Here is a 24,108-nt window from a genome sequence, read left to right as displayed (position 1 = left end):
TAATAGCCTTTTTTTATTTCAGTATTCTACTCTAACTTGTTCTCCCTACGTGAGTGAAATATATACATATATGTCATAAAATTATCAACATTGAGAAATGGTAATACATGAGGCTGATCTTATCATTTGGTCTTGTGGGAAAAAAATGGTGTGTGTGTATGGTGTGTCTTTCAAAATTACGGCATTTAGATTGCAGTGTTGAAATATAAATTGTGACTAGCATCATGTATAAGATAAATAGGTAATGTCATATAGTTTTCTAAAAACTTCAAAAACTGGGTATATGAAATTTTGTTATATTAATCATGTGTATCTCAGTTTTCAGAAGTTCATCCAGTAGAAGCTAGTCAAGAAATTCAGCCATCTAAACAATGAAAATATCTTCTTAATAGGGTCAACTGTTTAGCTTTTGACTTTGTGAGATTTTACCCTAGTAATTAAAAATGCCTTAGATAACAAAACACAGATCACAACACAGACTATTTCCATAACTCATACATCAACTAAGAAAGTGCTCCTATGCAAAACATTGCACCTTCTAGACGTATTTTCATACAGTTCTTTTCTTTTTTTTATTTTATTGAAGTATAGTCCATTACAGTGTGTCAGTTTCTGATGTACAGCACACTGTCCCAGTCATGCATAGACATACATTCATTTTCATTAAAGGTTATTACAAGATATTTAATAGAATTTCCTGTGCTACACAGAGGAAAATTTTCTTTAATCGATTTTTACATATGGTGGCTAACATTTGCAAATCTTTCATTTTAAATAGTTGTGAAAATTTATTTGTACTTGTGAAAAAGTATGGCTTATGAGATGTTCACATGATTTGTGCAGTTATGTTCAATTGTAAAATCTAAAAAACAGTTTATTTCACTTTTATAAAAGATAATTGGAAACAAAACAAGCTATTTCACAGACATACAACTGTAAAGCTTAAAATAATATCATGCCACTCTGTTTAACTTAAAGCATCTTGGAATATGCTTTCCCTTTTCCTTGCATTTTACCCAGAAGGTTTCACAGTCAGTGCACAAACTAAGTCTTAAAATGATAGTAAATCAGACTACTGATGTCAGTTTACAGATAAAACTGAAGGTGACCCAAAACATTAAATCAATCAAGTGACTAAGATCTGCTCTGAAAAGGTCGTGGTACCCACTATACAACCTAAGGCAGTTCAAGGCTATCTCAATCTAAAGGCGATGTTATGAATGGTGCTGGTGTTACAGTGTTAGGATATCAATCATTTAAAAAAAAACCCAAAAAGCATGTTGACCAATTTTCAAATCAATATAAAAATGATACATTATTTCCAATTTTTCTGTTTTCAGGAATTACTCCATATAAATGGTCACAAAATAAAAGTCTTACTCAGGATCTTTATTTAAACATTTTCATATCATTAGTCCTGGAGTATATTACTAGATAAGAAACAGATACATATTGATTAATCATATTGTTTACAGTATTTGTGTTTTACTGGCTTCTTTCTAAGTTCTAGTGCATCACATGAAGGTTTCAGTTTGTCAGTTCTTTAGAGAGTACATTGTCTTCTGGCTTTAGTTTGGCAAAGGCAGCTTGTTATTAATGGGTGGTACACCATAGAATTCTGTATCATTTAGAAAAGAAATTCAAGAGGAATTCACGCTTAGAAAATGAGTACTGCCACTGTGACATTAGTTACGTCCTAAGGCCACATCTTAGGCAAAGATGGTTTCTGTTCTACTGAAATTCACCACAAGTGCCTTGTTCTTCCATTTCCCTTGGTATGCTTTCAGAGTACAAAGTTGGACTAAAAACCTGTAACAGTGTCTTTGAAAACACTGCTAATTTTACGTTAATTCATGATCAGCTTTTATTTTGCTGCTGTTCTGCTCCTGTCTCAATCTATCTCCCTCTCCCTTCTGGAAGAGGTTTTGGAAACATGGTGACAGCATATACCATGGCTGCTCAATAGTGTCAGACATATAGGTTAATAATAGTAATGCTGGAGCCACATCTTTTAGGTTCAAAATTTGGTGCTTGCAGTTGAACAACTTATATTCTCTTTGCCTCATTTTCCTCATTTGTAATGACCTAAATTACTTAGTAAATTGAAGGTGGCTTATGCAGTTGACTTAACCTTAGCAGTGACTTAATTTTATTTGCATATTCACCTGATCTAGGTAGGGAAATGAAACAGAAAACTAAATGTACAAGGTGTTAGTTTCACAGAAATTCTCTTGATGCCTTTTGAAATAATGACTTAAATGAGCATATTTTCTTTTACTGATGACAGTCTCTGGTCAACCTGATCCCTTTGTGGGCCGATGATTCATGAAAACCTACATGAAACACATTACTTTTTTTTTTTCCAGATAAAGAACAAAAAGTGAGGAAGTGGAAGTATATTAATAACAGTTGTTTTAAAGTTCCAGTACGTAATTTATATATACAGGTCTCTAAATATCCTTATCATTAATTATTTAAATAAGACTGATAAAGAAAGATTGAAAATCATGCATTTTATATTTTCATTTTGTCACTGTCCTGTGTGACCCTGATCTCTATTTTCCACGTTTCTCATTTTGAAAAGGAAAGACTAAAATCTTGCTTGTTCTATTTCTTATTTTATTTCCAAAGGGCAGGTGATGTTGTGAATCTAGTTGATGGTGAGAGTATTATGCAGTGAATTAGTTTCTATGATAACTACTTTTTGTTGTACAGCACAGTAAACAGCCATTAATTTAAAACTTGCAAATTGGAAATCTGGGGCCTGTTGCAGTACATCTAGGAGAAACATATTCTTTCAGAATGTGATTACTAACATAATTCTTGGGTATGGAGAATTACTGCCAAACAAAACAGTCAGCGGTCTTGGATGAAATGTATTGACTGACACTTTAGTAGAAAGATAAGTAGAAAATGAGAATATGAGAAGAATATGTTTTTTAGAGAATATAATGTGAAAGACACACTACAGCAATTTATGGATTTTTTGGTGTTTAAGAGAGTAAAAAAGAAAGGTGGAAAATAAATTTATAATATTTTATTACTTGAATTATATGAGCTGTTGTATTATAGTTTGGTGGAGGATGTTCTGTTCTTTATTTAGTTTAACTCAATATCTGGTATTTGTCAGAATAAAAGAGCTCTCCTATATCAGAATTAATATTTCAAATAGAAAAAAATTGTAGAAAAAGCCATACCTTAAGGAAATAAAAATTTCTTTTTAAATTGAAATAATAAATCCAAATGTAGTATAAAAGCATTCATATTCAAGTAAAGATTCTTTTGTTTTTCTGGGGAAAAATAGGCTCTTTAATGGTGATCTGACATATTCCTAAGTGTTGGGCATGTAGTTAATATTTTAGTGCTTTGTATATATTTAGCAATTTATAAACTTGAGAGGTTTCTCAAAGTTTCAAAAATGTATTCTTTTCTCAAGAAATAATCATGGTGCTGTACACCAGAAATTGACTCATTATAACTGAGTGTACTTCAGTTTAAAAAAATAATAATCATGGAATTAAAAATGAATATATTCTCATACTAAATAATGCTTTTTAAGCGCAAAATGGTCATTACAGCCTATTTTTGAATCATAGCTTGTTTTGTTACATGAATCTCACTATGTAACAATGATCAATATCCTATATGTATATGCTAATATCACACATATGCAGACATATATATTATACATGTGAATATACATCTGTGTTTTGTGTGTATATTAATATCATATATGTATATTACATAATTAGTTATATTATAACTCAAGTTTAGAATAGTATCAGTTTACATGGCCAGAGTAATTTTAGGAGGATAAAATAAATAACCAATAAAATATGGAAAGTAGTGATTTTCTGCCTTTAGCCATGTTAGTGTAAGCTGTTTCAGGAGGTCTGTGTACTTCTCTCCTGCATCATTTTATTCTTACTAATTATAAGCCAGATCTCCTTTTTATAATGCATTTGAAGAAAGTCTTTTCTAATTGTACAATTTTGTTTACCTCAGTGTAATGGCATCAGTGTACTTCATCCAAAAGGGAGAGAGACAAATAGCTGAATCATTAATGCCACCACCAATTGTCCCCCTTTTGAGACTTACTTAATTTTCAATATCTATAACAACTGCAATCAGCGATGCTATATCTGAAAGTATGACATTCATTTGGAATATTCAGTGTATCATTCATTAACTTTCCTGTGGTGATTTCATTTAGCATGCCAAAAAATCACCAATGGGAGTTCCTTTACTAGAAACAAGCCTGGCTTATTTTTGTAAATTTATTTTACTTCGTCAGTCAACAGTGGGTATTGATTGCCCACTGTGTTGAGAGCATCGTACTGTGTATTGTGAGGAAGTCATTACATAGGAAGTAAAATATTTGCTCTGAGAATCATTTACTTATCATCTAATGAAGGGGAGAAGGAAAACTTTATACAAATGATTAGGCATCAGTTAAACTGTCCATTTACTCTTTATCCATTTTGTTTACTGTGTATTTACCTTTTTTTTAGGCATTGGAATTTATACAGATACATGAGAAAGTATGTATGCCCTTTGAAACTCACAGTGTCACAAAATAACTACCCCCAAAATAATAGAAGAACAATGTATTATCACTTGGAGTTTTGGGAAAGCAGAATGGGAAAAATAGGTTTTGAGTGCGGTCTTAAAGATGAGTTGGATTTTTACTGTTGGAGATTGAAGAAAATAAAGTTCAGTAGAGAAAGTATCATAAACAAAGGCACAGAGTTGGGAAGAGCAATCATGCTAAGGCAATTATGAACCTGCAAATAGGAGTTTAGCATGGCAGAACAGAGCATGCTATTGAGGAAGCAGACAAAGCTGGCAGATAATTGGTTATATGTGTGATATGTAGCATTGCATATGTATTGCACATTATATACATACATAGAAGATGTAAAGTATGAGTGGGTCAGCTTTGTTGAGCAAAATGGATGAAAAATCTTGAAAACTATTGTTAGAACTTTTAATTTAAGAACTAGCAAATTGCCAATCTTTGAAAAAGTAGTTAATGTGGTCAGGTGTTCACCTGTAAAACATATCAGTTGGTTACACATGGAATGGGTTGACATGTAAGGGACAGCAGTTTTGATACATGAGATGGAAATGTTGCGAATTTAGAGAGTATGTTTCTAAGTCATGTTGACTCTACTTGCTCTGAGTCTAGTCTTGTACTCTTTGAATCTTTAATGCTGTTAGAAGAGAACATTTTCTAATTCTTAAGTCTGATTGTCCTACCTGCCGTATTTAAAGCAGTTTCTCTAGTACACGGTGAAATCCAAGCTTCAGAACATGATCTATACGAGATTCCGTTCCACTTTCAGATTCAAACCCCTCCACGTCCCCCACCAGTACATCCCCTTATATTTCAGAACAGCTGTTCAACACAATGGGCTTTCTGTTTGTAAAGGGAAACATTTAAGAAAAATTTGCTAGATACTACATCACTTTTTTCTGGCTTAGAGTCTTTCACAGAAAAGTTAGGAGAGAGCTGGAATCACATCTGCTTCATATCTACTCCTATATGTCTAAAGTTTTTAAAGTGCTCATTCTTAAAATGTCTCCAGTGAACTAATTCTTTGTTCATAGCCTGAATTCAAGTCCAGTCTGTTTTCATAGGGAACATTAGTATTACAGTGAAAAGACCATGCCAAACATGTACTTTTTTTCTGAAGGCTTCTGGGATCATACGCAAATTGGGGTCTATTAAGTCATCCTCAGGACCTTCTCATTCTACCTTTCAGTTTTGTGTTTTTCTTTTTTGCATCTGCATCTCAGGTTGCCAGTAAAATGTGAAATAATTGATACAGATTTGAGAATCCTAAAATACGTGATCCTGAAATTATTCTGAATCTTTGTTTACATTTTTCTTTGTCTTATTTAGGCTTTGAAAAGTTTTGCCATAAGATAGGTCCCTATTATGAAGGGAGTTTAATTTTAAGGTGTAATTGAGCTTTCTGGCTTTCTAGCTGGTCATAAGAGAAGGGGAAATGTGGGCAGGAAAAAGAGTAGAGGTAGCAGGGTATAAAAGGAGCATAGAATTACTGAAGAAGGCCAATAAAATAAAGCTGTTAAGCTAAGGTTGAGGTTTGGGGGGCTCTAAGTGAGAGTGTTAAGTTTTTCTTATTTAAAAAAAAATTTATCTTGGACAAGGAATATTTTAAGGATGTAATTTTGGACCCTGAATTTTTTTTGGAAACTTCTTCATTCCAATAAAAAACAACCAGTCAACCAAACAAAGAAACAAATCATTGGATTCTTGTTTTTTGCTTTTTAATTTTAAGGTGCTTCTCAAATAATTTTATTCATGTCTAAAATTCTCCAAAGCAGCCAGTGCACTTCTAAAATTTTTGGTATAATTGTGCCATTTAGAAAAAAATAAGTACAAAAATTTTGATTACAAATACGTAAGAAGCAGGAGTTTAGTTGGAGGGTGTGAGAACTTAGGGACAAACCCATCAGTGTCTGGAAACACTCAATCAGTTTATAGCTTCTGTAACTTGCCTTGTTGTTGATCACAAATCTGATAGTCTGTTGATTTTTGATGGTAGGTTGGCTGAATTGAGAGAAGATCGCTCCCAGAATCGGACTTTTATAAACAAAATAAAACAGGTCTGAGAAAAATTCTCTCAAATTTTTTGAGTAGGATATATGGCAGGATTTGTTCTATAAAGAGGCTGATTCAGTGAGACCTTCTAAACTCATTGACCCTTTGGAGCTGGCTTATGGATGCACTTATGAAGATTTATACTTACCCTCTTTCTTCTGAACTTCTACTTAGAGACCATATTAAGACCAATAGTAATTGTGTTAATAATAAAACGTGCTTCCACTAAGATTAAAGCTTTTAAAAGGGCCATATATATTCTTTAATATATATGGGCATTTATTCTAATATATATATGCGCGTATGCACACACACACACACACACACTTCAAAAAAGAGTCCTCTTTATTCCTAGAAGCATTTTGGGAGCCTGAACAAAAAACAAGTACAAATTCAGATCCAACACAAGACTCACTTTACCTGAAACAAAGTTATTTGCAAATTCATCTTCATTTTTTTGGCATAGTAGTCACGCTAATAGGAAGGTAGGCCAGTCATTCTAAAACCCAGCCTTAAATCACAGTCACCTTAAAGGTTTATAAAAACATGGATTGCTGGTCTCCATTCCCAGAATTCAAAACATCTGAGCTAAGGCCATAGAAGTTACAATTTTAACAAGATCCTAAGTGATACCAATATTGTGAGGGCACATTGAGAACCACTGATGTAGACAGTCCTAGTCATTAACTGTATTAAGCTGTGTGGCTGTTGTTAGGAAGACCACATATAAATATGAGTGCCGTTAAAGTTGTTTTAAGACAGCTCACATTTCTCAGCTTGTAATACTCAAGATGTTTATTACTTAAGAGAAAGATACTGGAACCTTACTGTTCCCCATAACTAATCTTAAAATATGCCAATTTTTTGTTGCTTTTTTCTTTTTTTTAGTTCCTCTATAACAGAAAGAGATTTCTCAAAGTACTCAACATCAGCTGTCAGATTACAGTTTGTTCTGACTTTCTAGAAGTCTTTTACATTATGAAAATAGCCAGCTCAGTCAATAAGTGTTAATACATACTGATTGAGGAGATGTGCATTTTGGCTCTGGCTCACGACACTACACTCAGTACACGTTTTATCAGTATGTGCTGCTTACTACCAATCCCATTTTCTCTTTTTTCTTTTTCATTGTCTAATTTTCTTATAAGCTCCAAGATGCACATTTAAATGCTTGCCACATCCCAGCTCTTACCAATCAGACTCATTATCATTTTATAAAAAATGCAGGCTGCCCCTAGTTATGTGCTTGCTTTTTCAATTCCAGGGCATTAAGCATGCTGCCTCTAAGCTCAGTCCATTCTAACTTATTGTTAGAACCAAAATGAGTCTTGCCCTGAAGGGATCCTTTCAAACTGACTATTGGGCCTAAATGCATTTTTGCCCTTAGGCTCCCTCTATTCCTTCAGACTGATCATCCAGACTCCAGTGAATGTTGCCTTTGGGTTGTCTCCTTCAGTTTCAATTTCAAGGCTTGCCTGCTTTTTACCCTCAGGTTTTCCCTTTTCAGTTTCTGTGTTAGGTTTTAAAGGCCTAGTGGCTTTAAACACTTTCTCATTGCAATATTTTCCTGTTTCATGCTTCGATAACATGGGTGTGGACTGTTGATTCATTGATCCGATGTTCCCTCTTAAGAATTTCAATATTTCCTTGTCTTATTTATTCATTTTTATATTATACTTTATTCCAAACCTTAGATTTAATCAGTGGTAAACTAGGTAGCATGTAATCAACCATCTCACCAAATACGTGTTTTCTACTAGATGAAATTACTTGCACACCTACACTGTTATAACCAGTCAAGTTATTGGTAATAAGCAAAAAATGCATACTTGTTTCAGTTTAAGCAGAAACGGGTTTATGGGAAGGTATTCAGTAGCATACTGAAGTAACGTGAAGCTGAGAACCATGCTCCACAAAACCGACTAAAGGAAGGTCCAGGGGGTGAACTGAAACTAGGCGGCTTGAAACAGAGACATGGGCACACCAACGGTACAGCCCGGTTAGGGCAGCGCTAATGCCGATGCTGGACACTGATGCTCCCTTTGGAGCTGATGCCAGTAGATTCTGGATGTCACCACTGTCCTACAGAAGTGATTATTGAAAGTTCTTCCCTTTGAATTACTCGCTCCGTGTTCAAGTTCCCAGATCCACTGTACTCAGTGCGTCCCTCCTTATTGGCTTGTACAGTGGGAGAGGAAGAGGTCCTGCTACCATTCAAGGCTTTCATAATGGCAGCATTCCCCACACCTGACACTAGAAGTGATTCATATATTGTGTCAGAGAAAACATGACTCTAAAATCATGGAAAATATTTACAAGATCATTATGTTAGAGGAGGTTGCTGGGAGATTGTGACCAATGGTTGACTCAGGAGCTGGATCCTGGCAATTGGAGGCTCATTTCGTTTCTTCCTCCACTGTCCTTGGTATGTACATGCCACCTGCTGTTCTCCTGCAGCAGCTATCTCAAGGGTATAGCCTTTGAAGAGCAAAGTGCTCTGGAGACCATTTAGACTATGTGACAGCTTAGTCAAGGCCTCTAATGAAAACCTCAAAGATTCTGGGGGGTGAGTGAGGAGAGCTACTTCTCTTGAGGTCACCCAAGACAAGCCTTGTATGTAAGTTCCCTTGCTTATTAAACCTGCCATCTACCAGCCTGCAGTGGCTTGCTTCTTTCTTTCTTTTCTCCCTACCTTCTGTGTGTGGAAGCAAATTTGCAATCAAACACATTGCCATGGACTACCTATAGGTAATACCTTATATGAGCTTTAGCAGGCTTTTGTTTTTGGATTTAACTTCTCATTCAGTAGGACTGATAGTTTTTTGTTTTGTTTTTCCCCTTCCTGGCTACCCAGCACCATTTTTCTCTTTGTTCTTAACTCTCCTGGAATATAAGGTAAATTATGGACACTACCTGTAGGCCAAATTTCAGCTTATCACTAAACTGACAAGCGTGAGCAGCCTCGAGAAGCAGAGTTTAATCTGGTCAGAGATTAAATTATGCTGTCTCTTGGGATAGGTGGTTGTGTTGCCTTTGAAACGCTTGGAGAATTACGCACACTGTATGTTCTTACATTACCTCAGTGAGCCTGATCTGTTTATCCTGAAGATTTTCTGTACAAGTCATTTATCTCTTCTTCCAATTTCCTCACTTTCATATATTTCTGAACTATGTCCACCCTAACAGCCATATATAACCAACACAATGCACTTTTTTTTTTACAAACATGTTGAAATGTTGGCCTTATAAGTCAGTGATATCGTTTGCTTATTTTGGGCTGGGATAGATCTGATTCTTTCTAGTCCTTTCTAGATATGCCTTTAAGTAAAGTAGGTAGCACTTCTATACAGAAAAGAAGCTCACTGTAAGCTGCAAGCATCTCTAGGTGACTAGAAATCTATCTGATGGATGGATTATTTAATTCAGTTATACATGATTCAATTGTATGTCATTGAATATATTTTTAAAGTAAAATTTTAAAATTATAATGTATTGTTTCATTCAGTAAACTCTGGTACCTACTTGTGTGTGTCACTGCTTCTCAGTGCTAAGGATGAAATACTGAAAAAAAGAATTTGAAAAATGCCCACTCTAACAGAGCTTACATTCTAATAGGGCCGTCAGACTTACATGTAATAATAAGTCAAACAAATACATGTGTTTATGTGGTCATAAATGCTGAGGAGAAGAAGGAGAGAAGGGACTTGTCAGTACTGGAAAAGGCAGAGCAGAAATGGGTAACATGGAAGGTGACACTTAAATGGAGGCAGTGAGGGAGTGAGCCATGTGGACACAGAGATCATTCTAGATAGAGGAAACAGAGTGCAAAACATCTCAGGGAGGAACCTCCCTAGTTTTTACTAGTGACATAAAGGAGTCAGGTTTGGTTGTCTGGAGGTTTTTGAGTAGAACAGGTTTGTTCTAGTTGACATTCAGTAGCACAATTTTGGTTCCTAGGTGAAACATAAATTATAAGGAGAGTGGGCAAAGCTAGAAAAGGCAGCATATTAAGAAGGCTACTGCAAATTAAAAAAACAGATAATGGGGACCTTGACGAGGTGGTGCCAGTGTGGGTGGCCAGATTTGGGATGTATATGCAGACCTCGCTTACCATTTTGATGTTGAATGTGAGGGGAAGGATCAAGGGTGACTCCAGAGTTTCTGGCCTCCCCACATGGAGCAATGCAGTTTCCTGTGAAGTGATACCAGGAGGAAAAAGCAGGTTTGAAGGGAAAGATCAAGAGCTCAGTTTTGGACACATTGTTTGTGTTGGATATTAGATAGCTTAAGAGGAGATTGTTGGTTAGGTGGTTAGATATACAAGTCTGAAATTTAGGGAAGCGGTCAGGGCCAAAGGTACATTCGAGAGCCACCTCATTCAAATAATAGTCAAAGGTAAAACCTATTGATTCATAACAAAATTATCCCTGAAACACCTCCATAGATTACAAATTAAAATATTTTCAAACAGTTCTAGAGATGAAGAAACTACTACAACCTGGAGAATTCTGTAGCTTGACCACACACATAGGAAGTTATGTGTCAGGGTTCAATTTCAGAGATCTTTGTTTCTGAAGACCCAGCTCCTTCCACTACACAGCTCTGCACGCCTAGCATCTTTCTCTAGCTGGCTGATCTTTCCGCAACTCCTCCCCAGTCTGCTGATGTGTCCCGCTCTGCTTAACTCTCCCATTTGGCCAGTTTCCTTTATCGGCCCAGATTCTTTCTTCATTGTCATTAATCAAAGATTGGCACTCTTCCAGTCATCTCAGCAGACAGGAAGGCAAAAAAGAGGAATGGACAAGGTGCCTCGCAGCTTAGACAGATAATGAGGTCAAGACTCTTAAGACAGTTTTAAATAATGAGGATTGAATAGAGAGTGAGAAGGAGCAACTAATTATTGGAAATTTTTAAAAAATATATTTTTATTTAGGAATGCAGATAGTTATTTGTCTTTTTTTTTTCTTTTCCAACCAAGTTAAATTAATGAAATTATAGAAAACTGTCCTTCAGGTTTCTTTAGGAAAGAAAGAAAATACAAATGTATGCATTCAGCAGTATACAATTTCTAAAAGGCATTTCTCCCATTGTCTATTTAGCCTCAAAATCTAGGAATTTCTTCTGAGCTTTCCTCCATTCCATCAAATTCTTTCCTCATTGATCTATAAGGATCACAAACTAAAATTTCTTTTAGGAATGAGAAGTTAAAATAAATGTTAAAGCTTAGGTTACCTGGCATTACAGCAGACAGTAGTAGGGTCCTTTGGTTCAGACTCCTCTGGGGATCCCAGAGACTTTTATATAAAATTAGATAAAATGGACAAAAGAAAAAAAAAAAGAAAAAGGCTTCTAGCACTCCTTCTAAAAATAAGACTTACTGATTAAACCTAATAAGTACTATAATGAAAGGTATAAGAGATGATAAAATTGAGATACAAATTTATAAAATTGGTGTATTTAAATGGGCTCTGTATAAACCTTTTGCTTAATTATACTGTGGTATAGATGAGTTTAAATGGGGAACGCTTTTCCTTCTTGGTTTTGTAAGACTGGGCACATAAATCTGCCCCTCGGGAAAACTCAAGAAAGAGAGCCCTTGTTAAATGCCTATGCAAGTGTTTGAAGACATAATAAAGTAAACCCTAAAGTTTTAAAACATAAAACTCTTTGGGGGTCTTCTCACTGATACAGAAAAGCAAATTATGGAGATACAGTTGGACTTAGGTGACAGACCAGTTCATTGGGAAACTAAAAGCAATTATCTTTGTCTTACAAATCAGAAATATAAATACAACAATGACTTGATACTGAGCCTAATTAGCTCAATGAGGTAAAACTTAAGGCCAAAGAAATTTTTGACATTTTAGAGCTCAGAACTCTGATGGGTCCTTCAGACTTTATCAAGGACAAATACAAATCTTGAAAATCTTTTGCATAAATCCTAAGCCTTAGTGATTTGAATAAGCACATTCAACTTATTCCAGCTATTATTTATAGCAGTAAATTTATATTGTAATACCTAATTCATAACTAAGTTTTAAAGTGAAGCTATGAGATCTCTAGTTTTGTCTGTTTATAAGTCTGTGTACACATTATAGATATGAGATATCTCTACTGCTAAAAATATTAAACTTAAATTTATAAAAGAGCTCTATTTAATTGACTTTAAAGTAAGTACTTACAAATTAGATATTTCTAAAGTGAAAACTGGCCAAATTGACTTTCAGGTTCATGTGAACTGCAAAATATTCAGTATTAATACCTAGTATTAAGTTTGGTTTAAGTTTGTTGATCTAATTAATATAGATGTCTTTTGGGTCATCAATATTAAGTATAATACCTTTACCTAGGTTTAATGAAAGTCAAATAAGCTCTTGTTATATCTGTTGCAGATTTGTCAGAAAAATAATAGTAATTTAGTGTGATAAAATTCTTGTAAGTAAATTAAGCACAAATGAGATAAGAGCTTTTGGGTATCACAGCGAAAAAAAATGTGACAATGAATATATGTATGTTCATGTATAACTGAAAAATTGTGCTCCACAATAGAATTTGACACATTGTAAAATGACTATAACTCAATAAAAAATGTTAAAAAAGAGCTTTTGGGTAAATGCTTTAAAAATAAGTGTATTTTTAAAATGTATGCTTAAATAATCTGTAAATATTTGGTATCTTAAAATTGTAGAGTTGTGCTAAATTAAGTTAAATGATGAGACTTTATTAAATAACTAGGTTATTCCCAAATAAAGTAAGATATTAAAACATTACTTACTAAACATTGGCTTCCCTTTACAGAGAAGCTAAAGGTATTTGGGTCTATTGAGAAATATGTTTGGTGATACCCTAAGAGATTTTCTATATGAAAGCACATACTTTAAAAATTATTATTGGTATTTATATTTGTCAGTCTTCACTATGCTGATGTAGAAGACAGTTCATAATTGCTTATTTCCTAGTTTTCATTGAAAATTAAGGATTTTGAGAGTTAAGTGTTCTAATTTGTAATTAAAGTTAGTACAAATAATGATGAAAACATTTTTGGTATACAGTAAAAAAATAGAGTGTATGTTTTCAGCAAAAAAAGTATAAAAGATAAATTACATTTTGCTACTTAGAGTTTGTAGTTTCTAGATGAGAGAATTAAGGAATAAAATAATATGATACAGAAAGCAATAAAAGGTTTGTGGAGAAGGGATCTTGAGAAAAGAGTTTTGTATATGGTTGGGATTGACTAAATGGATTTTGTTAAAAGTAAGCTGGTACAAGATTGGGTTTTAATTCTCTATGTTAAGAAAACAGTTTCTTAGAGTACTACTTTTGTAAACAGATTGTGTGAGTGTGCTTTAAATGATTTGTATCTGTCTTTAAAACAGTTATCACTTTGGTTGAGTAAGTAAGTATTGTTTCACAGCGACCTATGATTTTATCTGACCAATGTTTTGAAACTTTTTAACAAGATTCCCAAATATCAAATTTTGAATGAAGTCCTTTTGACCTCCAGGATAGCTTTGAGATGCTTTAGAGGGCCCTTGAAACATCCCAAAGATAGATATTAAACTAACTAGACATATTTGGTATGTTAAATTGCTAAAAAAAAAAAAAAAGTCAAGTAATTGGTGATAAAACTTAGGTTATATTGTGGAGATAAAAGTCACTAATATAGTTATTCCAAAATTTGTATAAAATTCCTAAGAATCTAATATGTCCTGGTATCAGTCATAATGCTAATTATTATCTTAAAATGTTGTATGTCATAATATCCAAGTTGCTTGTCAATTGCATTATAATCAAATCTTTAAACCATACCATTTTAAATCTTGTCATTTATATAAACAGACATTGTTTTACTTTGGTTTTATAAAATGAAGATCTTCAGGATGATTAATAAAAAAGGGACTTTTAAACAAATATGTTCCTAATAATTTTTAGATAATACCACTTAATTGGGTAAATTATGAAACTCTGATGGAAACCTGATGAATTCATTCAGATAAACATAAATTGATTACATGAAACTGAATGAACTGATGAATATGATTAATAATCTTATAATTTTTGAGAAAACATACCGGCCTTTACTCTTTATTTTCCAGAAAAACCTTTTCTTTTATTCTGTGACCTACAACAAGTTGATAAAGTATGCCTTTGTAAACAAGGATGAAACATTTATCTTTTTCTCTCTACTTGATCCTTCCAGAATTTCACTTCTCCACCTGGCTCCACTGTGGATTTGAGGGTTACGGCAACCAGATTACAATTAGTTATACTAATTATTGTTGTAATTTGTTCTTTGTTTCTAAATTGTTATGCTTTGTATGACTTTATTAATGTTACTAACTGTATTACTTTTTCTATTTTATAAAATTGTCGTCTCTTATATTTCCCAATGGGTAACTAGGCCTGACAAGATGGCTAAACATCTTTAAAAATAAAAATAGATCACATTATAACCCTGCATAGAATAATTGTAGTAGTGTGATTCTAGCTATGGGAATGAGCAACGAGGGAAAAACATTTCCTGGATCATAATAGACTAGTAAGACGAGTAAGTGATCCAGAGAATTTTTTGAGTATCAACAGGGCCTGATCCAAAAATTCACACTTTTGAGTGGCACGTCATCAGAATCTTTACCTGATCTAGGAATGAGCCTTCCTAGTGTCGTGGGACAAAAATGGTCATGAAATGGCTCCCAAAATATTGGTTAAATTTAGGTCCAAGGAGGGGAGCACTGTGAACAAAAAATACTGCAAACCATATCAGTAAACAAAGAGTGCTGAAGCCATCAAGTCAGCGTCTCCCACCACCCCCAAGTTAGGACAAACCTGCAGCCCTGCCTCTCAGCCACTCCCGGTGGTGCCCTCTGAGGGGATGCAGAATAAGAAAGCACAGGATATTGGCCCTATATAGCTAGGTGCTTATCAAAAGAATGAATTCAGTGAGCCCAAATGTTTGCTCCCTCCCATACGCAGAAAAGCACTAAATTCTTTACTTGAGCTGTCTGGTTTTCTTCATTTAGCAAGTAATCTTTTAATGTTCCAAGTACCTGGTCTTTGTTGTGAAGGGTCCTAGTTCCTCCTCTACCTCTTTGGAGCAGTGATTTGCAAGGCTGTCATCCAGGCTCGAGTCCTCCCGCCAAATAAAACTTAACTCTCAACTTTTAGGCTGTGCATGTTTCAGGGGACACTTCCCTCCTTCCCATCCTTTTGTGCTTTCTTTGTTTCAGAAACATGACCCTTATAGTGCTCACTTTAATTACATGATTAGGGTAGCCATTTAACCATTTGAATACATAATACTAGGAAAACTAGTAGAATTTTATTTGTTAGGCTAATAGGTAGTCCCTATTAATGAATTTTTCTTAGACCTTCTTGTCTTTTATTATTATAGAAACTATATGTAGGCTATTGTTTTAAAGAAAGCCTGAACTGTTGCTTAGTAGAGAAATTTACTCCATTGTTTCTCTGTTATGTTCTAAGAGGCTCTTGGTAGAAATTGCTTCCTTAGTGTCCATTACCAGAATGAAGACAAATTTAAAATTAATGATTTATTTCAGATTGGTTCCCAGACCTAAGTGTACACAGGATATGATAAATAATCTTCGTTAGTCATTTATGGGTCTCAGTGACCAGTAGATTTTCTACTCTGAAAATTTCTGAAGCTCCCTTTCAGCCCATTCAGAATTATCATGTGGAATTCACATACTCTTTCCACATTCTCATTAAAGGCATTAGAAACTTCTTACTGCCGAGTATTATTGACTTTCCTGTAACATCCTATTTACAATATGTATTCTGAGTTTCCAGTCTCTCTATTAATATTTCTATTAACATCTCTATACTGTTTTTATCTCCTTGCATTAATAATAATGTCATATATACCAGTTCCAGAGTGCTTATTTTATTTCATTACTTAAGGGATTCTACATATCCCCAAGCTTTCTTTTGTATATGTATGATGGGTCAAATTTGCAAATGATCCAGTAAGATCATTATCATTTGTATGAATGCAACTTGTGATTTTAATAATTGCTCACAAATTAATTAACTGTAGAAATCAGTAGTTTGTAAATTATAAACCTAAGCTCGCATATGTAATTCAAATGTAAGTTCATAGCAAGATATATATTCTGTATATGTCCATTTACTGATTTGAATTTCCATTAAAATACTGAAATTAAACATTAGAACAGGGTCTGCTAGAATGGTTAAAGTTACTTAAATTGAGGAATTAAAAGAGAGAAAGAGATTGGTTTCAATTTTACATTTGTAAATATGGATATGTATGAGCCTGCAGATAACCTCTTGGTTGGGGAATAAGGAATTTTATTTTATTAACTACAATAAAACAACAACACAAACAAATCTCATACTAGGCTATAACATCAGGAAATCACAGTACAGTAATAATACTGAAGAAAAATAAAATAAATGGAAATATTTTAGGATAAGAAATATGTACAATCTTAAGTATAGGTGTGTACATGCATAATGATCTGAGAAAGTTCTTTATTTAAAAAAAAAATCTAGATTTACGAAGGAAATAGAAAGTCCGCAAACCATAGAACTGAAAACTGAATGACATTAAAGCTGTCATCATTGGGAACGTAGTAATGCTCTGATTAATAATTAAGTGGCTTATAATCAGGTCGATCATTGGTATTAAGATGGTGTAGTAATAGAAGATTCAATTAGTCACAGACAGGAAGGAAAACTATGAACTTGACATAAGAGATTTTTTTTCTTTTCATTATAGGGAAGCAATGCAAGAAATTTACTCTTGGATCTGTAGAGGAGAGAAAGGGGCTCAGTACATCATTTTTCATTAAATGCGTCTTAGTGTTTTGTTGTTGTTGAAAATATGTAAGCAGAATAAAACTGGGCCTTTTTGTTTCCATATTAAGATCCATCCTCAAATAGCTTTATATACATTCAAAGGAAACAAAAAACTAACACAGAAAGCTCTTCAAAGTAGTACGTATTCAGTGAAGTCTTTTGGAGAAGCACAGAGGGGTGTAACTGTAACAGAGTAACTATCACTTCAAATACCTCTGCTCATCTTTTTCCAGTGCCTCACACAGTACTGCCACTGTTCTAATTTCTATTCCAGTCTTTGCCTTCAAACTCCAGCACCTCTGTAATTCCCTTCTTCTTGGCATGACCCTGTCCCCAGTTTTTAGATTTTTATCTTTTTATTTGTAAGTAATTTTGTGTAAATTAAAAATCAGTTTACATACCCTGAGAATAACCCAATCTACAACTTGTCCATTATCCGTTCCTGTACTACTAAGGCCTGTGATCTGGTATCTGACAACAAATAAATTCTTCTCTGATGGCTGTTGGGGGGGGGTAAAGGCTGTGAATATCTACATTTTTGTCCCTATCTAAATATCATTGCATTGAAAACATGTTTTCATTCTTGCAAGAGAAGTATCTATGAAATATGCCTCTGGGAATGGGGTGTGTGTGTCTGTATGTAGGGGGCAGTACTAGGAACCCCGTATTAGCAGAAGTGGAAGTGAAAATCTGATCCAGCCCAAATGAATCTGCAAAGAAAGCAGAAGTTTTGTAGAGTGTGGCCCCTCTGTAGGGGTAGAGAATTGAGTGTGCTACATGGCTTCCTTCTCTTGCTGCTGTAAATAGATTGATCCACTTCAGGCTCTTGGCCAAGATTGAAAAAAAGAAAACAAATAATAAGGCATGTTCGACATAGTAAAAAGAGGGAAAGCTTAGTCTTCGTAAATGGAAAGAAGAGGTTACAGGCTTGGATAATGAGGCAAACCTTCAGTTGGATTTAACCTTAAAAGATGACATAACCTCTGTGAACTCATAAACTGCAGAGAGACTCAGTAATTAAAATCAGTGACTTCTGATTAAATTGGACTCAGTTGGAAAATTTTGGAAACTTTATTGGTGCTATTCAAGAAAAGGAAGAAACTTCATGACAATTTTGAGGTGAATGATCTTTTTGAAAATGAGAACATGACCCAGATTCAGACTATAATGATGGCTTCAGCGGATCTAATTAAATCTAAAAGGTTCCATATAACAATCAACATTGCAGAAAAACAGGCAAGATGATCTGATGAAGAAAATTCAAAAGGCAGCATTGTAATTGGTGAGCATATGAGAACTAACATTTGTATCAGTCTTTTTCAGGTATAGCAGCCTACCTGGGATTAGGGTATTGGGAAGTATCTATATGTCCCAACACATACTTTGACCAGTTATTAGCCTGCAGATGAGCTCTGACAGAGGACTTAAACAAGCAGGGATGGTTTAGCACAGGTATGATGGAAGAAAGAAACTAACATAACAGTGTACAACTCTTCTATACAGATGGATTACAAGAAATTGCCTGCCAGAAGGTATTGGAAGAACCATTATATTGTAACTCTAGGAACTGACTGGGAGATGTATTAATATATGACTGGTGGTAATTATAATGCCTAGTATTTATTGAGATGTACTGTGTATATACTGAGATATACTATACTATATTTTGTCTAAGGACAGTATTCTATATTGTTATGCTGTTTTTATGCACTTACTACCAATGAGAAAAACAAGACCCAGAAACATTGAGGAATTTGCTCAACCTTCTACTGCTTAGAGAATAAAGCAAAATTGGAAGGAAGAGTTTAGTGACACCAATGGGCAGGCCAGGGCAGCAGTATCAGTATAAGGGAGTCACTGAATTACCAATTAGGACTTCAGCAGGGCCTTTAGTGAGGGCAGTGTCAGACAGGGACAATGAAGCAAGACTGGCCTGGGATGAAAACTAGAGTTGGTACAGCGGGTGAAGCAGCTTTCAGGAAATGCTTCTTAACAATGGAAAGAGGATAAAAAAATACATGGGAGTCACTGGATTGAGAAGGTGCTTTGTGCTTTGGGTAGCACAGATTAGGCATGCATACAAGTCTAGAGGAGTGCCAGAGGATTCCGGGAAGAAGACTGAGGAAGACCAACAAAGAGTCAGGATGAAATGAAAGCTACAGTTCAAGGAGCAAAATTGTATAATGTGCCATCTTTCTGAGTGGTAGAAATTATGTGAAACAAGAAAACATACCTTACTGAGAAATGCGTTAAGTACAGAGAATACAAACCTAAGGAGAATACTTAACAAAAAATTCCAAAATAGAAAATTTAAAAAGTGTATATATGTACAAACACGCATGTGGGTATGCAAACTTTTTGGAAACCATACACGTTAAAGGGGTTATGATTCGATGACTGTTCTAATACAAAAGCAGCATTTTTTCCCTACTCTTGCCTTTTTTAGCCTCTTTAATAAAACACTCCCTTAGCCTAGAGCAAGCCTTTTTTATTTAAGGTTAAATTATTAGTCTTCCTTTTGGAATTATAAGAACTTGAAAGACATACTACTAAATGAAAGAAACCAATCTAAAAAGGCTACAAACTGTACAATTCCAACCAAATGAAATTCTGGAAAAGGCACAGCTACCAAAACAGTAAAAAGATTGTGGTTTCCAGGGGTTTGGGGAGAGGGAGGGAGGGAGGGAGGAATAAATAGATGAAGCACAAGGGATTTTAGGACAATGGAATTATTCTGTATGATACTATAGTGGTGGCTACATGTCATTATGCATTTGTCAAAACTCATAGAATGTACAACATCAAGAATGAACCCTAATGTAAACTATGGACTTTGGTTCATAATAATGTGTCCATGTTGGTTCATCGATTGTACCAAATATGTCATGCTGATGAGGGATGTTGACGGTAGGGGAGTATATATGTGTGGGTGGGAAGGGCTTAAAAAAATATATATATATATTAAAGAACCTTTTATAATAAATTTTGAGTATATCAAAAATAGTTACATGTTCTCCACAGAGTATGTGGTATCAAAAAGAGAGTAACAAATTTTCAGTTTAAAAATTCATGTTAAAAAACCAATACTTTAAAGAAGACAGTATTATTTCTGTTAAAAAATTACCTCACAAATTTTAGAAGTGTTTGTAGGGGATGAAAAAATTTTCCTCAACCCTCTTAGGGTCCCTGCCTAGGTCTGAGAATTAAATTGGCAAAGATATATTAACAGGAGAAAAACATACAAATGTACTTAATAGAAGTTTTACATGATACGGAGCTTTCAGAAGGAAATGAAGACCCAAAGAAAGAGGCCTGTGTATTTTTACTCTAGGTTTGATGAAGGGTGTTAGTATATGGGCAAAAAAGTTTTCTCTTTTAGGTTCTTTGGCTGGTCTGTTAATTAAATTGATATATGACAGATTAACAGGAGAAAAACAAATTTTGTTTATATGGGAACCTCATAAAAATATGAGATTCCAGAGCAGCCAGGTAACTGAGGCTTACGTAACATTCTGAGCTAAGGATACAAATGGAAGGAAAGCCATTGGCAGGAAGCTGAGAGATGTTTGAGCAACAGATTGCTCTGTTAAAAGCAGATACATTTCTTAGGTAAAAATGTATCTCCCCAATAGCTCTTTTTTTGGTACAGGCCCCCTTTCCAAAGTAAATTTAGGCAGTTGAGGGAGGGGGTAAAAATTTTACCTGAATCTGCTGGGTTTTGATTGCCTTAACGCAAAATACTTCTCATGCCAAAGTGGCATATTTTGGGGTGACCAATTCTGCTCCCCTTCAATAGGTTAAGGAATATGAGATAATGATAGTAAACTGGGGGCAACTTAGTAATGCTTGTTTCCTAGGATTCTTCTTGGCATCTCTTTGTCTTTGGAGATAAGGATGCTCCTTTCCTCTCGGGTGGTGCTGGGAAGACAAGGTATTTGGAGAGCACTTCTCACAGGAGGGTCTGTAACCTGTTTCAGGGAAAAAAAGTGAAGGGGGGGAGGAGGTCAGAGTGATCTTCTTGCTCTTGCCATTTTCTCACACTGCTTCAATTAAAATAGTCAATATACCAAGGTGCCATATTTTGGGGTGGTGTATCCTGAATGACATAATTTTATTTCTAAAGTTATATTAAAATTAAATAATGTATAAATATTAATTTAGTATTAAGATATATATTCGATAGAGTCAGATATTATTTTCTAGCTTTTAATAAAATTATTTGACCTAAGATTTAGAAATTAAGGGTAATTTCCTAGTAAAGAAAATAGTTGCTTTATAATTTTCTTTGTATAATGAAAACATAAGCACTACTAATTTTTATAATAAAGTAAAACACAGAATGATACCAATGTAAAAGCATTTCAGGTTTTTCAATTAAATGCCTAAGTGTCTGTGCTTTCAGTGGTAGATATGGTAAATCACAGTGACAGTTATTCTTGAAAGGGCAGAAGAGACAGGTTTCCCAAATTCAGAATGGACTGTACAAGCACAGAAGTCTTAAGACTAGGGATGAATAATCTGCAACCACCAGTTTGTCTTAAAACCATAGATCAATTGTAGAACACAATCACATCTCCTCTTTTATCACTTTCTTTATCTGCAATCAAAGGAAATAAGTGATTTCATAGTGTTGCCATCTCTAGTGTTGAATTAATAACAGCAATATTTATATGCAGATAACCTTTAAAAGTTAGAGGTCATTATAACGTCACAAATGAGCCTTATATCAGGAAATGTTAAGTATTATAAATAGTTGAAACTAATAGTCTATAGCCCCATCAACCTACACATATGGGCCCATATACGAACGCACTGGCCTTATTAGGGCTGATTTATACTCTATTTGACAGAAAAGATGAGTAGAGTGAAAAGTTTGATTTTTTTTTAATGTTGATGTTGAAGTATAAATACAGTTAATATGAGCAACATTTTAAGACATATATGTGGGGCATATAATTTTGAACTTACAGTTTTAAACTCAAATTATAACTGAGTGAAGGGTTCCTGTGCCTGCAGTGCAGAAGTCCAAACTCTGCCAGTGGGAGTTTGCATCAAGGTAAGGGTTTGTTGCTGGGTGGCAAGCAAGTGAGTGGGAGACAAGCTTCAGTTCCACTCCAAGTTGGTTCTGGGTTAGGCGTTTTTAAAAGGAGAACAACAAAGAAGCTGGGGTTAGTCATTGTCTTGTGACATTTCTTAATAGCAGTTTGGGGAATAAGGATGTCTCCGGTTTGTTATTTTCTGGCCATGTGGTCCATGGCTTGGGAGTCTCTTAATTAGCTCATCTTGCCCTGGAGAAACAACCTGAAGTTGGTACATCAGTGATGTTACGTACAGTAGCGGTTTTAGTACATTAACTGTATCGACAACAGCAGTTTTTGCCATCTGACACTGGTTTATTAGTGTTTACTTAGCACAGGATTGAGGTCAGAGGGAACAAAAAAGGGAATAAGATTTTAGATAGAAAGATGAATCATAAACTCTTCAGAGAACTGAGTTTTAGAGGACTCAGTTTCAAAAGTATTTTAAAAATCTTAAGTGTATTGTTAAAATCTAGTCAAATTTTTCATTGTTATTTCATTCTTATTTGCTTATTGATGGTTATTATCAGTTTTTATAAATGAACTTACACAAACTGATAAGGGAAGATATATAATATTAAATATAGATATGCACACATGATATGTACAGCTTTTTTTGCTAACAGTTATTTTAATGACCATTATTACTGATATTAAAGACCTTTGGTATTAGTTGAGGGTATGACTAAAAGAACAAAGTAAGATTTTCTCCATTGAATATATGTGAAAATAATCTATTCTTTCTAGCTCCAACTTTTTTTTTTTGTTAACTTCAATACGTAACCAAGCAGGATCCTGTGGGGCCTTCCCAGGACAGACACCTCCCCCCATGTTATTTGTTTGCCTCTTGTTTGTAGAAAAGTTGTAGTCTCCCAGCCACTCTGTCGCGCAACCAAGTCACAAAAACCTGGTTCAAGAATTAATGATTGAAAGGATATGAACATGTAGTGACAAAAATAGCAGTTGGGCTAGGAGAACTGGTAAGAATTTAAGTCATAGGGCCAGCACAGAATCTTTACTTCCTCCCCAGAATACCTAGGTAACGGTATCTGATTCCCATTTCCTGAATTGTTTCACAGATGCTTAAACTCTCACCAAATGGAAGGAGTTAATTACTGGACCATGAGCACATAGCCTCCAGACCTACTAGAGCCTGAGGATTGATAATGTTAACCCCTGCGACACTGCCCTGTTACCTCACCATCATCCAGTCAGAGAATTGTGCATGAGCTGATGACATAGCCTGCAACTCCCTCCCTCACATTGCCTTTAAAAATGCTTCCTTGAAACCCTTCAGGGAGTTAGGGTTTCTTAAGCATTAGCTACCCTGGACTCCTTGCCTGACACCTTAAAATTAATACTGCACTTTCCTTCACCACAGCTGGGAGTCAGTAGATTGGCTTTACTGCACAAGGGTGAGCTGACCCAAGTTTGGTTTGGTAACAAACAGATAGAATAACTACCAAATATAGATGAGATATTAATTAGCATTGCAGCAAATATGTTTCCTAATGACCTAAGCCATGAAATATAAACCATGCTGTTGTAGCCATGAAAATGTGCTAC

At 34.8% G+C, this 24,108-nt stretch overlaps 1 protein-coding gene and 1 pseudogene across 2 annotated transcripts in view; both read left to right on the top strand.

The window, feature by feature from the left end:
• Positions 1–24,108, top strand: part of CNTN5 (contactin 5) — a 1,006,880-nt gene that overhangs the window by 19,713 nt on the left and 963,059 nt on the right. The gene's annotated exons all lie outside the window — the stretch shown is intronic.
• The window catches only part of LOC140698681 (histone H2A.N-like), a 108,961-nt pseudogene continuing 93,495 nt past the window's right edge, over positions 8,643–24,108 (top strand).

Source organism: Vicugna pacos, chromosome 10 (assembly GCF_048564905.1).
Source record: "Vicugna pacos chromosome 10, VicPac4, whole genome shotgun sequence".
Taxonomy (NCBI): domain Eukaryota; kingdom Metazoa; phylum Chordata; class Mammalia; order Artiodactyla; family Camelidae; genus Vicugna; species Vicugna pacos.
Note: the sequence above shows the minus strand (reverse complement) of the source record. Positions and strands in the feature narration are given on the sequence as shown.